The 19,781-nt window shown below is 36.3% G+C and overlaps 1 long non-coding RNA gene across 1 annotated transcript in view; it reads right to left on the bottom strand.

Moving 5' to 3' along the window:
• Positions 1-3,478: 3,478 nt before the first annotated feature.
• LOC147830377 (uncharacterized) overlaps positions 3,479-19,781 on the bottom strand; it is a 134,820-nt gene continuing 118,517 nt past the window's right edge. The window contains exon 3 of the long non-coding RNA XR_015452234.1: positions 3,479-6,310. This is a non-coding gene — a long non-coding RNA (uncharacterized LOC147830377). The remainder of the gene's footprint in view (positions 6,311-19,781) is intronic.

The following is a 19,781-nucleotide window of genomic DNA, read 5'->3' as shown; positions in this document are numbered from 1 at the left end:
GAATTTCCCTCATAAGACTGCTTTCATTGTGTCCCATAGATTCCAATATGTTGTATTGTCATTGTCATTTAATTGAAGGAACTGTCTGATTGCTTCTTTAATTTCCTCTGTGACCCATTGGTTATTCAGAAGTGTGTTGTTCAATTTCCACAAGTTTATGAAATTTTTTGAGTTTCTTTTGCTATGGATCTCCAATATCATCGCACTATGGTCTGATAATATACAGGGAATAACTTCAATTCCTTTGCACTTACTTAAACATGTTCTATGTGTGAGTATGTGGTCTATTTTGGAGAATGACCCATGTGCAGCTGAGAAGAATGTGTATTCTGATTTTGTGGGGTGGAAGACTCTGGAAACATCTGTTAAGTTCATTTGTTCAAGAGTTCGATTGAGTTCCAGTATTTCATGACTTATTTTTAGTCTAGTTGATCTATCTATTTGTAACAGTGAGCTGTTGAGGTCCCCCACTACAATTGTATTAGTGCATATATGACTTTTCATATCCATTAATGTTTGTTTTATATAGTTGGGTGCACTAGTGTTTGGTGCATAGATATTTATGATTGTCATCTCTTCCTCTTGGATTCTTCCCTTTAAAAGGTTGTAGTGTCCTTCTTCATCTCCCTTAATCAGTGTTGGTTTGAAATCTACTTGATCTGCCAAGAGGATAGCTACTCCTGCTTTTTTTCAGGTACCTGTTGCATGGAGTATTGCTTTCCACCCTTTAACTTTCAGTCTATGAGTTTCCTTTTGAATTGAATGTGTTTCTTGTATGCAGCATATTGTTGGATCTTGCTTCTTGACCCATTCTGCCAGTTTATTTCTTTTGATTGGCCAACTGAGACCATTAACATTGATGGTTATAACTGATACGTATTGACTTAGTATAGTCATGACTTTTTCTTTTTTGTTGGATTCTCCCCCTTTGCTTTTAATTTCTTGTCATGCCTGATGGATTCAGTTTGCTGAGCTTCTTGAGTTTGTGATCCTCATTGTCTTTTCCTAGGATATTGTGTAAAATTCTTTGGAGTGCTGGTTTGGTATTCACGAAGCTCCTAAGGTGCTCTTTGTCATGAAAGTATCTTATTTCTTCATCAATTTTGAAAGATAGTTTTGCAGGGTACATCAGTCTGGCTTGGGGGCCGGGGATTTAGCTCAGTGGTTTTGTTGCCTGCAGCGCAAGCACAAGGACCTGAGTTCGATCCTCGGTACCCAAAAAAACCACAACAACAACAACAACAAAAAATCTGGATTGGAGGCTGTTTTCTTTTAGGGCTTGGAATATGTCACTCCAAGCTCTTCTTGCCTTATTGGTTTGTGTTGAGAAGTCTGCTGTGATTCTGATGGGCTTTCCTTTGTATGTGATTTGTTTCTTTTCTCTCACTGCTTGTAGAACTTTGTTCTTCTGTTGAGTTTCTGGAATCTTAACAATTATATGCTTATGTGTAGAATTTTTTGATCAAGGCCATTTAGAGTCCTATATGCCTCACTTATCTGTATGTCAAGTTCTTTTCCCCTGATTGAGAAATTGTCTGCCATTATTTCTGTGAAGAGATTTTTTATGTCATCTGCACTCTCTCCTGTTTCTTCATTGACTCCAATCAGTCTTATGTTATTCTTCTTTGTATCATCTAGCAGCTGCTGGATTGATTTCTCATGTTCCCTTATAATTTAGAAGCAATTTTTCTTTTCCTGGTCACTAATTGCAATCTTATCTTCTATATGTGAAATTCTGTCCTCACATTGGCTCATTCTGCTGTGTAGACTTTCAGTGGAGTTTTTCATCTCCTGGAAATCTATTTGCATCTGTTTTATGGATTCCATTTGTTTCTTATGTTGGGATTCCATCATGTTCCTGAGCTCCTCTCTAGATTTATTAATCATGTCTTGCACCAGGGGCACAATTGCTCCTGTTATCTGAGAAATTATTTCTGATTTCATTTTTTCCAGATCCCCTTTTGTTGCCAGTTCAGTGGGTCCAGGTGGTTGAGTATCAGAGTGTTCCATCTCATTTCCCTTTGGGGTTGCTGTAGTTGATCTGGAAGTCTGGTTTTGAGACTTATTTATGTGTTTTCTTATTTTGACTGGGGCGGGGGGCTGTTAGCACCTGCATGGCTTACCTCCTCTGAGCTGGGAGAGGTGGGACAGGGGCCCGGAGCAGCAGTAGGCATGGTGACCCAAAAGCCCTTTCCTGTGGCCTGGGAGCAGCGGGAGGTATGGTGACCGGGAAGCCCCTTCCTCTGGACCAGGAGCAGTGGGATGACGTCTCAGAAGCCCCTACATCTGGGCCAGGAGCAGTGGGACTCACTACCTTGTTCTGGTGGTCTGGTGTCCTCTGTGTCTTAGTAGTGTGGAACCAGGTGGCTGCCTGTCTGCAGCGGGGTGATTCAGCATCTTCTGTGTGACTCAGGACCTCAGTAGGGCATGCACAGACCTGCCTATCTGTGGGGCACTGATTTGGCATGTTCCACACAACTGAGGACCTTGGTAGGGCGTGGGCAGACCTGCCTGTCTGCAGCGGGGGATTTGGCATGTTCTGTGAGTCTCTGGACCTCAGTAGGGCATGCACAGACCTCTAAAGTTCTAAATTTTGATGGAATCTCATTTATCACTTTTTTCTTTTATACATCATGCTGTTTGTATCCTAGGAAATACTTTTCTACACTAAATTCATGAAAATTTCCCTTTATAATTTCTTCTTAACGTTTAATACTTTTAGTATCTCATATTTAGGTTCATAGATTCTTTCAAGTTATTTTAATGTATGGAAATAAAGGGTTGAGGTTAATTTTTTTACATATGGATACCAGGTGTTCTAGTACCATTTGTTGCAAACATTATCTTGTCCTTTACTCTAGAGTTTTTGTTCTATAAAATATTAATGTTAAATAATCTTTCAAAACTCAGTGGACCATATATGTGTGGTTCTATTTCTAGATTCTCTGTTTTATTCCAATGATCTATATGCCTTTCCTTATACCAACATTGCCTTGATTATGGTAGCTTTATAGGAAGTCTTAAAATTATTTAATAAATGTCTCCTAACACTGTTATTTTCTTTTTCTTTTTACTTTTCCAGGTCCTTTGTACTCCTATAAAACTTTTAAATTTCAAAATATCCAATTCTTCATTTATAGCAAGTATACATAGACCTGAATTTTTATATATACCTTGTCTTTTCTAATCCTGCTAAATTCAAATACAAGTTCTAGGGGCTTCTAGAGATTCCTTAGTATTTTCTCTGTTGATGATCATTTCATCTACATATAAAGATGTTACTCTACCTTGCTAACCCTATGTTATTTATTTTTATTGCTGATTATTTTGATTTGTACCTATGTTTCAAAGTTTAATGGACAGATGAAGAGTAGACATATTTGCCCTTATTCCCCACCTTAGGGAGAAAGCATTTTATCTTTTCCTTTCATATAAGGTGTTTTTACTGGAAGTATAGAGTACATGTCTTTGATCTCTTGAGAAGGTTCTGGTCTACTTCTAGTATCCTGCTAGCTTTTACCATGAACAGCTGTAGATTTTAGTCCAATACTTTTTCTGTAACTGCTGATAGAATCATATGGCTTTTTCTTTTCCTCTGTTATAATGATGATGTTCTGGAAATTGCAGAAAGAAATACATGGAGACACAGAATTTTGGTCAAATAACAAAAGCTTTATTTGCAAGCAGGCAGGACCACCAGAAACTGGTCTAGTCAGTATCTGTGCAGTTCTCTGTTAGTCTCTTATTTTTATACTTTGTTAGTCATTATCTCATCCCTAGTGGTCTATGATGTGTAAGTACAATTCCAGTTCCTATTTATAGGTCACAGACATAAGATAAGCACATATACATTGTAAATTCACCCAGGCATTGCAACTTTGTTAGGTTAATGAAGTTACTGGTTAAAGAGTCAGATAACCATCACCTTAAACAACAAGAGTTATGGAAAAGCAAATCTTAAAGGAATATATTACTTATTTTGCTTCTACAAGTATCTTAATATTAAATCTACTAAGCTTCTTAAAACTTTTCTCTATCAATGTGATTTACAGAAAGCTTCGGGTCTACATGTACTTTTGCTGGCAAGGTATGGTGATTGTTGTCTTAGTTTGGACATCTGGCCTAATTCTAGTGGGGGTTGTGGTAAGTAATGTTGCAGCCATTTCCAAATCTTGAGCTAGTGCTATGTGCCTGCAAGCTTATGTCGATGGCAGAATTTCTCATGTTACTATTTTGAGAAGCAAAGCAAGTTACAGAAGCAAAATGAAGCAAGCAGTCATTTTACATTTTCCTTAATATTCCCCCATTTGTTTTGGTTCATGGTGATTCTTCATCATTGGCATCACTGATGTCCCTGCACTCTATATATCTTGTGGAGACTAACATCTGGTAGCTCTGGATAGAGTTTATTTTTTGTGAGATGAACTTGGTTATCCAATTAAAAATGCAGGGACCTATCATGCCTAAGGCTACCAAACTGAACAGTGGTCCAGCAAGGACTCCTAACCAGAGTTTCCATTTAGATAAGGTCCAGTTGCCCCATGAATCTGAATTTGTAGTATAAAATTGTTCTCCCATTTTATCTAACCTCCTTTTAAGCTTATTCATAGATTTTTTACTACTCTAGACTTATTAGTATAATAACAGCATTCCTCTCAGATATAAGCAATTCCCCCATACTTTGCAGTTAGTAAATCCTATGCCTTTCTATTCTGTAATACCACATCTCCCAAGGAGTTAATTTGCCCTTGGAATGTGAGGATAGAGGCTCTTACCTCCTCCAGACTTTCTTTTACTTCCTTTTCTAAAGAGAGATATTGTTGTTTTAATAGACCAAGAGCTGTTCCCCCTAGGGCAAGGCTTCCATCAATGGCTAGTCCTTCCATTATAGGCACAACAGTAGGGTTCCTTCTCCTCCTGTTGAGACCTCTGATTGTGCCAATCTTCAGAGGCACTTGTATCATGTCAGTCAGGGTGTACACTTAAAATTCCTAAAGCACAAAGTCCATGGATTTTTGGGGAGAACACTCTATAAACTCTGTCTCCACAAACAAAGAAAGTCCCTTCAGGAGCAGAAACATTATTATCCTTGTACATAATGATACTTGCACACTCACAGGTAGCATTCAGGTGTAGTTTGTTTCCCAGAAGGCAGGTACTATTACCTATGGCCTCAGTAAGTTCTTCAATTAGCAAGGCTGAGGCCCCTGAGGTCAGGCTTCCAGTCATCATGTTGTTTACTGTAATACTAAGAGCCTGGTATGACATTTGGCTTCAGGGGGCACAGATCCAACAATCAGAGGCTAGTTCCAGGTCTGTTGCTAATAGGAGCTGGTGGGTGCTGTTGATTGTTTGGACCATATTAATGCCTGTGTGATTGGTTTGGCTTGTTTTTAAATTTTTTAGTAATTTTAGAGATGGGCCCTCTCCCACAGTGGGCCTATCAGTGGTCCAGACCTTTTTTATTAGCATGGCCCCAACTATAGGGATTCCTTCAAAATTGAATTGCCACCAGCCTCCCAATCCAATGCCAATTTGTAGCCAATGACCTTTTAGCTATTTTGGGCTCTATGAATCTCTTAAGTAATATTTTATGGGTACGCAATGGCATTGCTGGCATGTCTGACAATTAGGATTGATTAATGGAATAGGACTGTGGATTGTGTTTGGATTGTCACCTTCTGCCAGTACATAGATAGGCCCTGTTTTACTGTAAAGAGCCATTTTTTTCACAGCCTCCACAATCAGTGACTCCTGGCCACCCATAATGTTCTCAGGGACAAGCATTGAAAAACAGATCCATGCAGTGTCCCTCTGGCTCCCACTTGACAACCTTGATGAGCTTAGTTTGTGCATCAAACTTCATATCTCTTGGTTTATAAACACTCAGCTCAAAATCCCAGTGCCCTGTCAAAATTCCAGTGCCCATAAAGAGGCTTACTTCAAGCATGATAAAAAGATTAGGATGCTCTGTGCACCTAGGTAACATAAGAAAGGACAGCATTTTTCCTTTTTGCTCCAATGGCTAGGTGCAACAGCTAATAGGCCAATACCAAATATCAAGATGATACACAGGATTAATATAAAGTGAATAAGGCAGGGAAAGATATAGTCCATAAAGGGGCATGGTCACTCAGCTTCATGTATGATGGCCCTCAATCTTCAGCTGTGCATCACCCATCAGCCTCTGGAGTGACAACTGCAGAGCTTTGAATGTGTTGTCTTTTCTGGCCTTCAGCATTGGCCTCAGTGTGGGATTTCTTCACTTGGAAGTGGTGGATCCACAGTTGGATCTCAGTGACCTTTATAGCTGTGGGAGTAAACATAAGTGTAACATACGGTCCTTCCCATATAGGTTGTAATGGTGTCTTTTTTCAATTTTTAAGATAAATTAAATCACCCGGATTAATCAAATGTGAAGTCATAATAGGTAGGTTTTCCTTTGATCTTAACTGACCTTGCATATTGTTAAATGTTTTTCCTAATTCTAGCACTTGCAACTCCATAGTGGAGGTTCCTAATTGGGTGAGGTTAGCTGTAAAGTCCCTAAATATTCAAGGGGGCCTTCCAAACAATATCTCATAAGGGGTGAATCTCATATGGCCTGGAGTATTTCTTATTTTTAATAAGGCCATAGGGAGCTAGTCTATCCATGATCCCTGTGTAGTTAGGAAATATTTTGTTAAGGCACATTTAATAGTTTTATTTATCCTTTCTACTTTCCCAGAACTTTGTGGCCTATATGTAATATGTAAATACCATTTGATGTGTAACATTCTAACCAAAGTTTGCAAAATATCTGCTGTAAAGGCTGGTCCACTGTCACTCCCCATAGTAAATGGAAGGCTGAAGTGAGGAATAATCTCCCTGAACAACACTTTACACTCTTCTGAGGCCTTTTCTGTTTTAGTAGGGAAGGCCTCAAGCCATACAGAGTGTGTATAGTTGCAAACTAACAAATACTTATAGCCTCTACAGGGTAGCAATTCTGTAAAATCCACATGGATATCCTCAAAGGGGCTAGTACCAGTTCTTTGGATTCCTGGGAGTGGTTCCAGTCCTGTTGAAGGATTTATCTTTTGGCAGGTCTGACATCTCTGAGATATCTGTTCATGTAGAGCAGCCACATGAGGGATATAGAAATATTTATTTCTCTAGTAGCTTTTGTAATGCAGTCTTGCCTCCATGCATTAACTCATGATACCACTTTACCCAGTAATAGGATGAAGGTTCAGGAATAACTAGTCTCCCCTGTGGAAGTACCCAAATTTCTCCTTGTTTTTTTGGAAGCTGTTTCTTAGCCCAGATGTTCTCCTTGTCCGAATACATTATAGAAATCTGCAGCTTTTGAGCACTTGTCGTGCAGCTTGTGCCCATGTTAGCACAGCCATCTGTAGTTTTTACATCTGGAGCAGCCTTCTTGGCGTCCATGTCTGTTTTATTACCTTGTGTAATGAAGTTGCTGCCTCTCTGATGTCCTGGGCAATGAATTGCTTCAACTTTGCTAGGTTCCCACACTGCCTCTAGCAACTGCACAATTTCATGTTTATTTTTAATTTCTTTCCCTTCTGCTGTGAGAAGACCTCACTCTCGATATATGATGCCATGGATATGCAATGCAGCAAATGCGTAGTGAGAGTCTGTATATATATATTTACCTTTTTATCCTTTGCCCATCCTGGTGGCTGTATGAGTGTCCATAGCTCAGCATGTTCTGCTGACCAGCCAAAAGGAAGGGGCCCGTCTGTGGGCTGCTGTACCATCCCCATCAGCACACAGCAAGTGAGCTGCTCCCAGCACACAAGAGGAGGCTTCTGGGTTGCTGTACCACCCTACCAGCACACAGGAGGTAAGCCACTTCCAGTGCATAAGAGGAGGCTTCCAGGCCACTGTACCACCCATGCCAGCACACAGGAGGTGAGCCACATGGGTACCCATAACAACCCCCGCACCCCCATTGAAATGAGAAGACATGTAAACAAGTCTCAAAACCAGACTTCAAGATCACCTACAGTAACCCCAAAGGGAAATGAGATGAAACACTCTGATACTCAACAACCTGGACTCGCTGAACTGGCAACAAAAGAGGTTCTGGAAAAAATGAAATCAGAAATGATTTCTCACATAACAGCAGAGATTGTCCTAGTAGTGTAAGACATGATTAATAAATCTAGAGAGGAGCTCAGGAACATGATGGAATCCCAACATAGGAAACAAATGGAATCCATAAAACAGATGCAAACAGATTTCCAGGAGATTAAAAGCTCCATTGAAAGTCTACGCAGCAGAATGAGTCAATGTGAGGACAGAATATCAGATATAGAAGATAAGATTGCAATTAGTGACCAGGAAAAGGAAAATTGTTTAAAATTGTAAGGAACCATGAGAAATCAATCCAGCAGCTGCTAGATGATGCAAAGAAGAATAACATAAGACTGATTGGAGTCAATGAAGAAACAGGAGAGAGTGCAGGTGACATAAAAAAAAAAACTGCTCACAGAAGTGGTGGCAGAAAACTTCCCAAGGAGGGGAAAAGAACTTGACATACAGATAAGTGAAGCATATAGGACTCCAACTAGCTTTGATCAAAAACAATATACACACAGGCATATAATTGTTAAGATTCCAGAAACCCAACAGAAGAACAAAGTTCTACATGCAGTCAGAAAAAATAAACAAACCACATACAAAGGAAAGCCCATCAGAATCACAGGAGACTTCTCAATGCAAACCCTCAAGGCAAGAAGAGCTTGGAGTGATGTATTTCAAGCCCTAAAAGAAAACAGCCTCCAACTCAGATTGATGTACCCTGCAAAATTGATGGAGAAATAAGATCCTTTCATGACAAAGAACACCTTAGGAACTTCATGAGTACCAAACCAGCCCTCTAAAAAGTTTTAGCCAATATCCTAGAAGACAATGAGGATCACAACTCCATGAAGCCCAGCAAAATGAATCCATTGGGTGTGACAAGAAATTAAATGCAAAGGGGAAGAATCCAACAAAAAGAAAAAGTCAGGACAATGATAAGTTAATATGTATGAGTTATAACCATCAATGTTAATGGTCACAATTCACCATTCAAAAGTAGTAGACTGACAGAATGGGTCAAGAAGCAAGATCCAACAATATGCTGCATACAAGAAACAAATTTTATTCAAAAAGAAACCCATAGTCTGAAAGTTAAAGGGTGGAAAACAATACTCCATGTGACAGGAACCCCCCTCCAAAAAAAAAACAAAAGCAGGAGTAGCTATCCCCTTTGTAAATCAAGTGGATTTCAAACCAAAATATGAAACATTCTAGTCCCAAGAATTTCAGATAAGGGATACTCAACTTGTATGTACAAATCTATTGTTAACATGTGTTTTCATTCCTCTCAAGTAAAAACTTAAGAACAGGACTGTTGGTTCTTAACAGTAATACAAGAAATTTCTATATTGTTTTCCAAAATGGTTTTATCATTTTACATTCACATTAGCAGTATTAGAAAGTTCTAACTGGTTCACACCTACGCTGACATTTGTTCTTTTAAAACTTTTAACTTCATCTCCCTAATGAGTGTATAATTCAATCTTGTTGTTGTACTGATTAGTATTTTTCTTATTCTAGTGTTGCACACCTTTCTTTGTGCTGTACTGGCTATTTATCAACTTCTTGTGTCTACTTTTTAATTGGGTCATCTGTTAATGAGCTGTAAGAGTTCTTTATATATTCTGGTCATAGGTTATATGTATTATAAATATGGTTTGTTTAAGGACTACTTTTCATTTTGATGATGTTATTTAAAAGTTCTAAATTTTGATGGCGTCCCATTATCAATTTTTTTATGCATGTTTTTTATATCCTAGGAAATTCTTGCCTACCCTAAATTCATAAATATTTTCCCTTATAATTTCTTCTTAAAGTTTTATACTTTTAGGCTTTCCTATCTAAGTTCATAGATCCTTTCATATTATTTTTATGTATGGAAATAATGGGTTGAGGTTAATTTTTTATATACAGATAACAGGTGTTCTAGTGTCATTTGCTAAAAACACTATCTTTTCCTCTGCTCTTGAATTGAGTTTGTGTTCTATAAAATGTTAATGTTAAATAATCTTTCAAAACTCAGTGGACCATATATGTGTGGTTCTATTTCTAGATTCTCTGTTTTATTCAAATGATCTATATGTCTTTCCTTACACCAACACTGCCTTGATTACTGTAGCTTCAGAGGAAGTTTTAAAATTAGGTACTAAATCTCTTCCAACATTGTTTTTTACTTTTCTTTTTTTTTACTTTTCTAGGTCCTTTGTACTCCTACATAACTTTTAAATTTCAATATACAATTCTCCATTTATAGCAAGTATACACAGACCTGAATTTTTATATATACCTTGTGTTTTCTAATTCTGCTAAATTGAAATACAAATTCTAGGGGCTTCTAGAGATTTCTTAGTATTTTCTCTGTAGATGATCATATAAAGGTTTTACTTCTACCTTGCCAATCCTATCCTAATTGTGTCATTTTATTGCCAGACTATTTTCGTTTGGGCCTGTTTCAAAGTTTAATGGACAGATGAGGAGTAGGCATATCTGCCCTTGTTCCCCACCTTAGGGAGAAAGCAATGTATCTTCTCCATTCATATAAGGCATTTTTTGCTGGAATTGTGTAGTATATGTCTTTGATCTGTTGAGAAGGTTCTGTTCTATTTCTAGTCTCCTGTTAGCTTTTACCATGAACAGCTGTACAATTTAGTCCAATGCTTTTTCCGCAACTGCTGACAGGATCATATGGCTTTTTCCTTTCCTCTGTTAAAATGATGACTTATGGGGGTGGATCTTCCAATGCTGAACCAACACTGCCATCCCCATAATAAAACCACTTTCCACATACTGCCAGATCTGACTTCTAATAGTTTGTCATTAAACAAATTTCTATCTATGTTCATACTTTTCTCTTCTATTATCTTTATCCAGTTTTAGGATAAGCACCATGTTGATTTCCTGAAATAAGGGGAGAAGTGTTCCTTCTTTTTTCTGCTTTAAATGTTTGAGATAATTTATCAGTTAAAATGTATATGAGCCTGCTGTTGTCATATAGGTAGGTTTTCAAGCTAGGAATATACTTTCTTTAATAGGTGCTATTCAAATTTTATATTTCCTCCAGAGTTAGTTTCATTAATTTGTCTTCCAAGGTACTTCTTAGAAGTTGTTAAATTTATTTCAAAACAGATTTTTGTAATATGTTTTCTATGTCCTTTTAAATTCTGTAAAATCTGTGGTAATGTCTCCTAGATCTTGATATTGTAATTTTAAAAATGTAATTGATATTGTGTAATAGGAAGAAAAGGTCTGAAGGAGCAGGGGAAGTGGGAGGGGTAGGGGAAAGGAAAGAAGGGAAAAGAAAAAATATGAGAAAAGGAAAAAAATGGAAATAAAGATTTTGCAAATAAGGAAGGGTGGAGGAGGTGAAGGGAGGGGAGGGTAATGGGGAAAAAATAAGAACCAAGGTACATCATGTAAAGGTACAAGATCCCAGTCATGAATATAACTGTATTTTATACCTAAAATGTACCAATAAACTTAATGGGAAAAAAAAGAATTATTTGTAATTTTCTGGTAACTCATCTAAAAGTTTTTCTTTTTCTAAGGTTTTAAAAAAGTAGTCTGAAGGAGCCCTTCAACATGTTGCTTAACCTAAAATTTACTGTTTTAGTATTTTAAAGTTTAATAAGACTTTTTTTATTAAGAAATAATTTTTTTTTCTTTTAATAATAATTACCTATCCCTCTTGGTACTTTTTAAACAAAATATCAACATAAATATATTGTGCATATTTTATTTCCTGGAAGGAATTCAATTTGGCTAACTTAGATTAAAATTTAGATTATAACATTTGGTATTTAAATCCTACACTTATTCAGAAGTAGAGAGTTTTGGTCAAGTAAGGAGACTCAACAGAACAAATCAAAAGTTCAACAACCAAACCCTAAGGTTTATTTTGTGAAAAAGGTCGAAATTTGACTTTGATGCCTTTCTGACCTTTTATTTTATCAGCATGTGCTGACCTAATTGCCACAATCCTCATCTCTTTCCTTTTCTAATACAAGGATATTTTGATTAAATATTTTATGTTTCTGAAGTTTTTACATCTCAAAGCAAGTGTTGTGATTCTCCCTCACACCAATCTCCATTCCTTTCCTACTCCCTTGCCATCTACTCTCTTCCTCTGATCTTCTTTGATGCTCTTCTTTCTCTTTTTCTCCCACATCCTTCTCTGTCTCATTTTGATACTTTTCTTTCTGCCTTCTTCACACTAACTCTACTTTAATCCTAGCCTTTATCATTTCATACTTAAGTCACTGCAATGGCTCCATCACTGGCCATCTGACCCTAGGTTTTTCCACCTGCCCTCCACATGATGAACATCTTCATTTTAGAAGGACAGGCCTGTACATTTGTCTATTATATCCAGTTCAATCTTGCCAGGTCTTTGTAAGACCATTTCCTTATCTCCAAGAGGTAAAACCAGTTTTCTTTATTTTTTCCTTTGACTAACCTAAAACATTCTATCCCTACTTAGGGCTATCTACTACTAAAATACTTAGAAAAAGGGCATGCAAGGAGAGTTACTGCAACTTGCTGTTGGACTTCTGCTTCAAGCTTTTCAAGCTCCTTCTCCACCTTCTGTCAGGGCCCGCTGGCCCTGTCCAGTCATAGCGGATCTGCACTGCATGTTCTTCTGTCTTGTCTGTCACTACTGTCACATATGCCATCATACATAGGTGATGGGAGAAATAAAATAGGAAGCATAAAACATGAGAAGATAAACTTAAAACTAGTCTCTACTACATATGACTTTACCCAGAGTCCCAGTAAATAACTTCTAAGAAGATAAACTTTTTGTAGGGAGTTTCCTTGTGAACATACAGAATGGCCACATTTGGGGAGAGATTACTCATAGTGGTACAACTATAGTCATATAAAGTTTTCAAAGTACTGATTATGAGGAATTCATAACGCAAAGAGCTTGGGAGGTTTTTTTTTACTAACAAATCTCTTGTGCCACTTGCTGGATACTTTCCTTTCTCACCAATCAAAATTTATAAATATAAAAATATATATTAAATATTTCAAAGTTATATAGAGACATCATATATATGCAGATATTAGTGCATATACATATGTTATATATAAATGGATATATGGATATGTTAATATACATATAGATATATACATATATAAAATAGATATTATATTTGTGGACCTATAAAATTTTCTATCCAAAATTTTTTTCAAAAGTAAATTTCTTTCTAAAAGCACATCTTCATATATAGTATAAACATTACATAAATGTTTTTCAAATTTATTTTCTTTGATTATCTGCATGTTCTTGATTATATTCTTCAACACTTTTATAAATTTTGAAGAAATAAACTATAACAGAAATAGGGTAATTATTCTTGGCACATATTCATGTATTTAATTTTAATCTTGTATAGCTCTCTCTTATATGTGTTACTGACACTTTCCTGGATGTTGAATAATTTTCAATAAGATTTAAACATTTTTTTCCATAAAGCTGCCTGAAATTATCTTCAAATTTAACTTTAATAAAAATTTAATTACTCTAACCACAATAAAAGTTCTCAAAATAAAAAATTTTAGCATTGATACACTATTTTCTCAACATTATTTCCTTTGTAGAAATGTTTTCCCCATTCAAGATCACAGGTTACATTTAGCTGCCACATGCTTTTAGTGTTTTCAGTCTTTTTCAATCTGGAACAGCTTCCTGCTCTGTAATTTTCTTTCAGAGCACTGTCATATTTATAGAGTATTGGTCACTTGTGTTATAGAATGGCTCTCACCCTGGGTTTATGTGATAATTTCCTTCTGCTTACATACAGGTTATGCATTTAGCAGGAATAGTATAAGAATAATACTGTGTCTTTTTGATGTATCCCATCAGAGGCTTACAGTGTTGATTTGTTCTGTTATTAGCAATGTTAAACCCAACCATGTCTCCACCATAATGGCACTTCTTTTACTTGTGTGGTTAATAATAATCTGCTTTATAGAAATTCTGTTCATTATTTCCAGAAACTGGAGTCAATCCAAATGCCCTTAAATGGGTGGGCAGATAAACAAGGTGCTAAATTCACACAGCAGAATATACTCAACAATAAAAAGCAGCAAATTACCAATTACCAATACACATAACTTGGATGAACCTCAGAAGCACTGTGCTTTGTGTAAAAACCCAGTCTCAAAAGATTACATACTATATCATCCCATTTTTATGACATTTTTGTAAGTTCAAAATTATAGAAGTGCAGAGCAGGTCAGTGGCTGTAGGAGCTAGGTAAGATTTGACTATTAAAAAAATTGCAAACAAGAGTCTTGATGTAATAGAACTATTCTGTATCCTTACTGTAGTGATGGTTACTCCACTATACACTTGTGTTAAAATTCAAAAGATTATATACCCAAAAAAGACCATTTTACAGTAAGATAACTTTTAAGATAAAATTTAAAATAGCATCAGTCAGATTTCTGGAGACTGTATGGAACACTCTGTTTCCCTGGCAAACACAATGGTTTATATATAATCCAATTCTTGCCATTCCTCACCTGAGCCCAAATTTTTTTGTATATAAAACTCACAGTGGTGTGCAGAATTACAGCTCTTGTATTTTTCTCCTGTGATGAATTAACCCCAATCAGACAAGCCAAAAATCTTGTATTGATCATATCTTGACCACAACTCATAGTAGAATGTCTTACTCTCTTACTCCACTAGATAGGCTCATTGAGGAATTCATTAATGAACATGTTGGCATGGTACCTCTTATGCCAGCACCCATGCACCTGAAGACTTTATGAATTCCTGGAACATTTTTTTAATTATCAAAGTTTTTAACATCATAAAATTTTGTTACTGGCTGGGGATTGTGGCACATGCCTATTACATCAGGTACTCAGGAAGTTGAGGCAGGAGGATTGCAAATTCAAAGCTGGAGTGGGCAACTTAGCAAGACCCTGTCTCAAAATAAATAAATATATAAAAAAAATTTTAAAGCCAAGTTACTACAGTTATGGATGTGATACAGGCATTCAAATACTCACGGAATTCAGGAATACATAATATTATAGGCATGATAAAGGTATTAAAGAGCATATATTGAACTTCAGATATAGACTTTCTTCCTGGCAACATATGAGACACTTCATCTTTGTATCCCAGCCATGTATTGGACATAGCTTCTGAAATAGATATTTCATATTAAATTAACAAGCTGGTATATGTAGGTACTTTCTACTATTACAAAAGCTTAAAGTGTCAAATTTATAGAAGGGTTGAAGAACTCAGTGAAGATTTTTTGTATTAACAGAAAAAACAATTTTTAAGGTAGTATGTTAAGGTGATAAAGAACCAAAAGAGAACTGACTTTGACCATCTACTACTTGCAGACTGTGCCTTAGGTACTTTATAAACATTCTCCCATTCCCACCAAACCCTGCAACACAAGCCCTGTTATGTGCATTTCAGGGAGTGACTCAGAGTCTTTGTTCTTCTCAGGAGATGTCTGGAATGCCAGGAGCCACATTCCCTTAGCCCACTTGCCATTAGCACCATTAAGTGGACAACAGAGTGCATGCTGTGAGTGCCCCACTTCCAAAGAGTGCTGCAGTGTTCCCTGGGGTATCCTCCAGCCACATGGAAACTTACATAGCCTGAGCAGGGGCACAGCCTGAAGGCACAGGTGAATTAATAAGTAACTAGAGATGCAAGTCAGTGGATAAATGCCTCGGGCTCTTGTCCTTACATGAGACAATTCTGAAGCACATTCTGTGTGGTTCTACCGATGACCTCACTGAGCTTGCTTACTTTTTCAGTGGCTTTCACATGAGTAGCATAACCTTTATTGGCTTTGTCCCTTCCTTGTCTCACTCTTCCCATTCCTTCACTTCTGCTGCCTGGGGCTGTTATTATCAGTCATTGGGTAAAAAAATATAAACTAGGTCTATGTCCTTACTTTAAGCACTGCTTTAAAGGAACCCAAGTTAAAACATAAGACAATATTCCTTATTCTTCTTTCTCCAATAATAAAAATCCCTGTTTTACCTGTTCTCATGGTCACTTAGTTATAGATTACATTCACCCATCATCTTTGCAATCAGATGTTGTAACCAGTACCTCAAAATGGACCTTTGAAGGTTAGATTATTTTTTCTTCAGAGACAAGTGATTTCTCCAAACTTGCTCAGGCCTAGGGTATGAACAGTTCCCCCCACCTCTCCTCATCTCAGATGAATAGACACAATATGCATATTCTGGCACCAGGAGACCCAGATCCCAGGTTTCTTTCCACAGGAAAAGGGAGAAAGAATTGAAGATGGCTAGAAGTGATAAAGCAAGTCTGGAGATCTGCATTCTCTCTCTGTGCTTGCCCTCCCCTCTGTTCCTTATTATAAAAGACTTACAGACCTGTACTCAGGGAGATGGTGATTTGAGGCAAATGGGTCCCTCCATTTCCTCATATCTAGCTTTGAACAAATTCTTTTTCCTTTTCTACCAAAATAAATAGCCTCCTTTGATCTGGTCAGCATTGAACAAACAAACCTGGCTTATAAACCTAGTGTCCAGTATCAGTAAGACAATGTTACCAATTGGACATGAGCAATCTTATATATTAAGTCTTTCTTTTAAAAGAAATTAACCTGCATTTTTCTTCTTCCTTTTCCCAGTCTGCTGTCTGAGATGCAGATGTGATGGGAAGAGGTAGAGCAGCATCATGGGCCCAGAGATTTAAAAAAAACAAAATCTCAAGGATGGGCTGAGCTGTGGTGCTCATCCTGCCCTCTACTGCTTCAGAGTAGACTGTTACAGGAGAGGAAAAAATAAAAATTGTGTTTTCCTAAGCCATAGTTTTGTTGGGGTCTTTCTCTTAAAGTAGCTTTTTTTGTATTTTCACAAAGAATACAACACTGGACAAAGATACAGATTTTGAGTAAGTTGTAAAGAGAAAGTTTTCATCCAGAGTTGTGGAATACCACTGCTCAAGCTTAGCAAGCCACTCATTTGTAAGTATGTTATATTCCTCCTATGTGTGGAGGTAGTAAAAAGGCTGAGAAATATTGTATCATATGTGACAACTACCCCAAGAGAAAATGCACTTGTCTTTTTCCCATGGGAGAGAGAAATGTGGATTCTGAGTCCCATCAAAATACAAATGAAGGGCCAGGGATTTATACATTTATATATAATTTATATATTTATATATTTTATATAAATATATACTTTATCATATAAATTATTTATATATAAATACTATATATATATATAAATAGAGTTGAACCAAACCTTCAAGCAAATGGACTTAATAGATATTGACAGATGCTCCATGCAACAGCAGAATACACATTGTTCTCAGCAACACATGGAACTTTCTCCAAAGTAAACCATATATTAGCCCATTAAGCATGCTTAAGTAAATGTAAAAGAATCAAAATTATTCCATGAATATAATGAGATCATAGTGCAATGAAACTGGAAATCAATGGCAAAGGAAATCACAAAAATTATGCAAACACATGCAAATTAAACAATATACTCTTGAATAATCAACGGATTGTGGAAGAAATTGGACAGTTCCTAGAATCAAATGATAATGTCAATATAACATACCCAAATCCGTGAGACACAATGAAAGCAATCCTGAGAGGAAAGTTTATAGCTGTGAATGCCTACATCAGAAAAATGGAAGGAGCTCAAATAGATAACCCAATGATGTACCTCAAGGTCCAAGAAAAACAAGAAAAATACAAATCCAAAGTTAATACAAGGAAAGAAATTATAAAAATCAGAGTAAAAAGTAATGAAATTGAAGCTTAGAATACACAATGAATCTATGAATTGAAGAGCTGGTTCTTCCAAAGAACAAACAAAATAGAAAAACCCTAAGCTTATCATACCAAAAAAGTAAAGTCTCAAATCAATGCAATTAGAAATGAAAAACACAAAATCACAACACACACCACCAAAAATCAAAATTTTGAACTACTGTACTTTGAAAACTTGTAATCCAATAAATCAGAGTTTGAGAAGAAATGGAGCAATTCCTAGATAAATATGAATTACCAAAAACTACATCAAAAATATATAAAAACCCTGAATAAACAAATAACAGGCAATAAAATGTAAGCAGTTTTTTAAAAATCTAACAATTAAAAAAATTCAGGCCCTAATGCATTCACTGCTGAATTCTAGAGAACTTCTGGAAAGCTCTAACACCAATATTCCTCAAAATCTTTGATGAATTTAAAGTGGAAAGAATGCTCCAAATCATTCCTGGAAGCTACTATTGCCCTGATTCCAAAATCAGACAAAGACATAACTAAAAAAGAGATATACAGGCTCATCTCTTTAATCAACATAGATGCTGAAACTCTCAAGAAGATATTGGCAAATAAAATGTAAAGATCATCAAAAAGATCATACATCATGACCAAGTATATTTCATCCTTGGAATGCAAGGATACTTCAACATACACAAATTAATAAATGTAAAATATCACACAAACAAAAGCAAGGACAACAATCACAAGATTATCACAATAGAAGAAGAAAAGCCTTGGCAAATCCAGCATCCATTGATGATTAAAAACCCTGAACAAAATAGCAAGAGAAAGACCTTTTCTCATCTTTATAAAAGCTATTAATAACAAACCTACTACCAAAATTATATTAAATGGGGAAGGAAACTGAAAGGTTTCCTTCTAAAATTAGGAAAAATATAAAGATGTCCATTATCATCACTTCTGTCCAATATAATAATCAAAATATTAGTAGAGTAATCAGGCAAGAGAGAGAAATAAAAAGAACACGTATAGGAAAGGCAGAAGTCAAATTTTTATTACTCAGGTGAAATGATCCTCTATATAAAAAAGAAAAAACTTCCACCAAAGACTCCTATAATTAATAACTAAATTCAGTAATGTTTAGAATACAAAATCAACATGTTCAAAAATTCTTGTACACTAATAATGAACTCACTAAGAAAAAAATTAGGAAAGCAATACCATTCATTCACAGTAGCACCAAAAAAATTAAATACTTACAAATTAACCTAACCAAGGAAGTGAAAGATCTCTACAACAAAGACTACAATATTCTGAATAAACAGATCAAAGAGAACATCAGAAAATGGAATGTTCCTGGATAGGCAGAACCAATATTTTCAAAATGTCCAGACTCCCAAAACAGATATACAGATTTAACACAATCCCAAACAAAATACCAATACCATTTCTCACAAAAGTAGAAAAAATAGTGCTAAAATTCATATGAAACTAGAAGAGTCTCAAAATAGCAAAAGCAATCCCAGGCAACAAAAAGTAAGCAGGAATCATCACAATCTTGAACTTCAAGTTATATTGCAAATCCACAGTGACTTAAAAAAAAAAAAAAAAAAAAAAAAAAAAAAAACCTGTTGTACTGGCAAAAACATAGATGTGTGGACCAATGGACCAGACTAGAAGATGCAGAAACAACCCCAGACACACTCAGCTGTCTAATCTTTGACAAAGGAGCCTAAAACATATACCTGAGGAGAGATAGCCTCTTTGACAATCAGTGCTGGGGATACTGGCTATCCACATAAGATGACTGAACATAGACCCACATCTCTTACCTGTAGGGAACAGGGAAAGGGGACGTTACCAGAACCTCTGCAGTAAGTCCTAGTCTCCTTCGAGCCACGACAGACAGCACAAGGTGAATTACAGGAAAGG

This window comes from Heterocephalus glaber, unplaced genomic scaffold, assembly GCF_053883595.1.
Source record: "Heterocephalus glaber isolate CG9 unplaced genomic scaffold, H.glaber_assembly_v1.0 deba00000122, whole genome shotgun sequence".
Classification (NCBI taxonomy): Eukaryota; Metazoa; Chordata; class Mammalia; order Rodentia; family Bathyergidae; genus Heterocephalus; species Heterocephalus glaber.
Note: the sequence above shows the minus strand (reverse complement) of the source record. Positions and strands in the feature narration are given on the sequence as shown.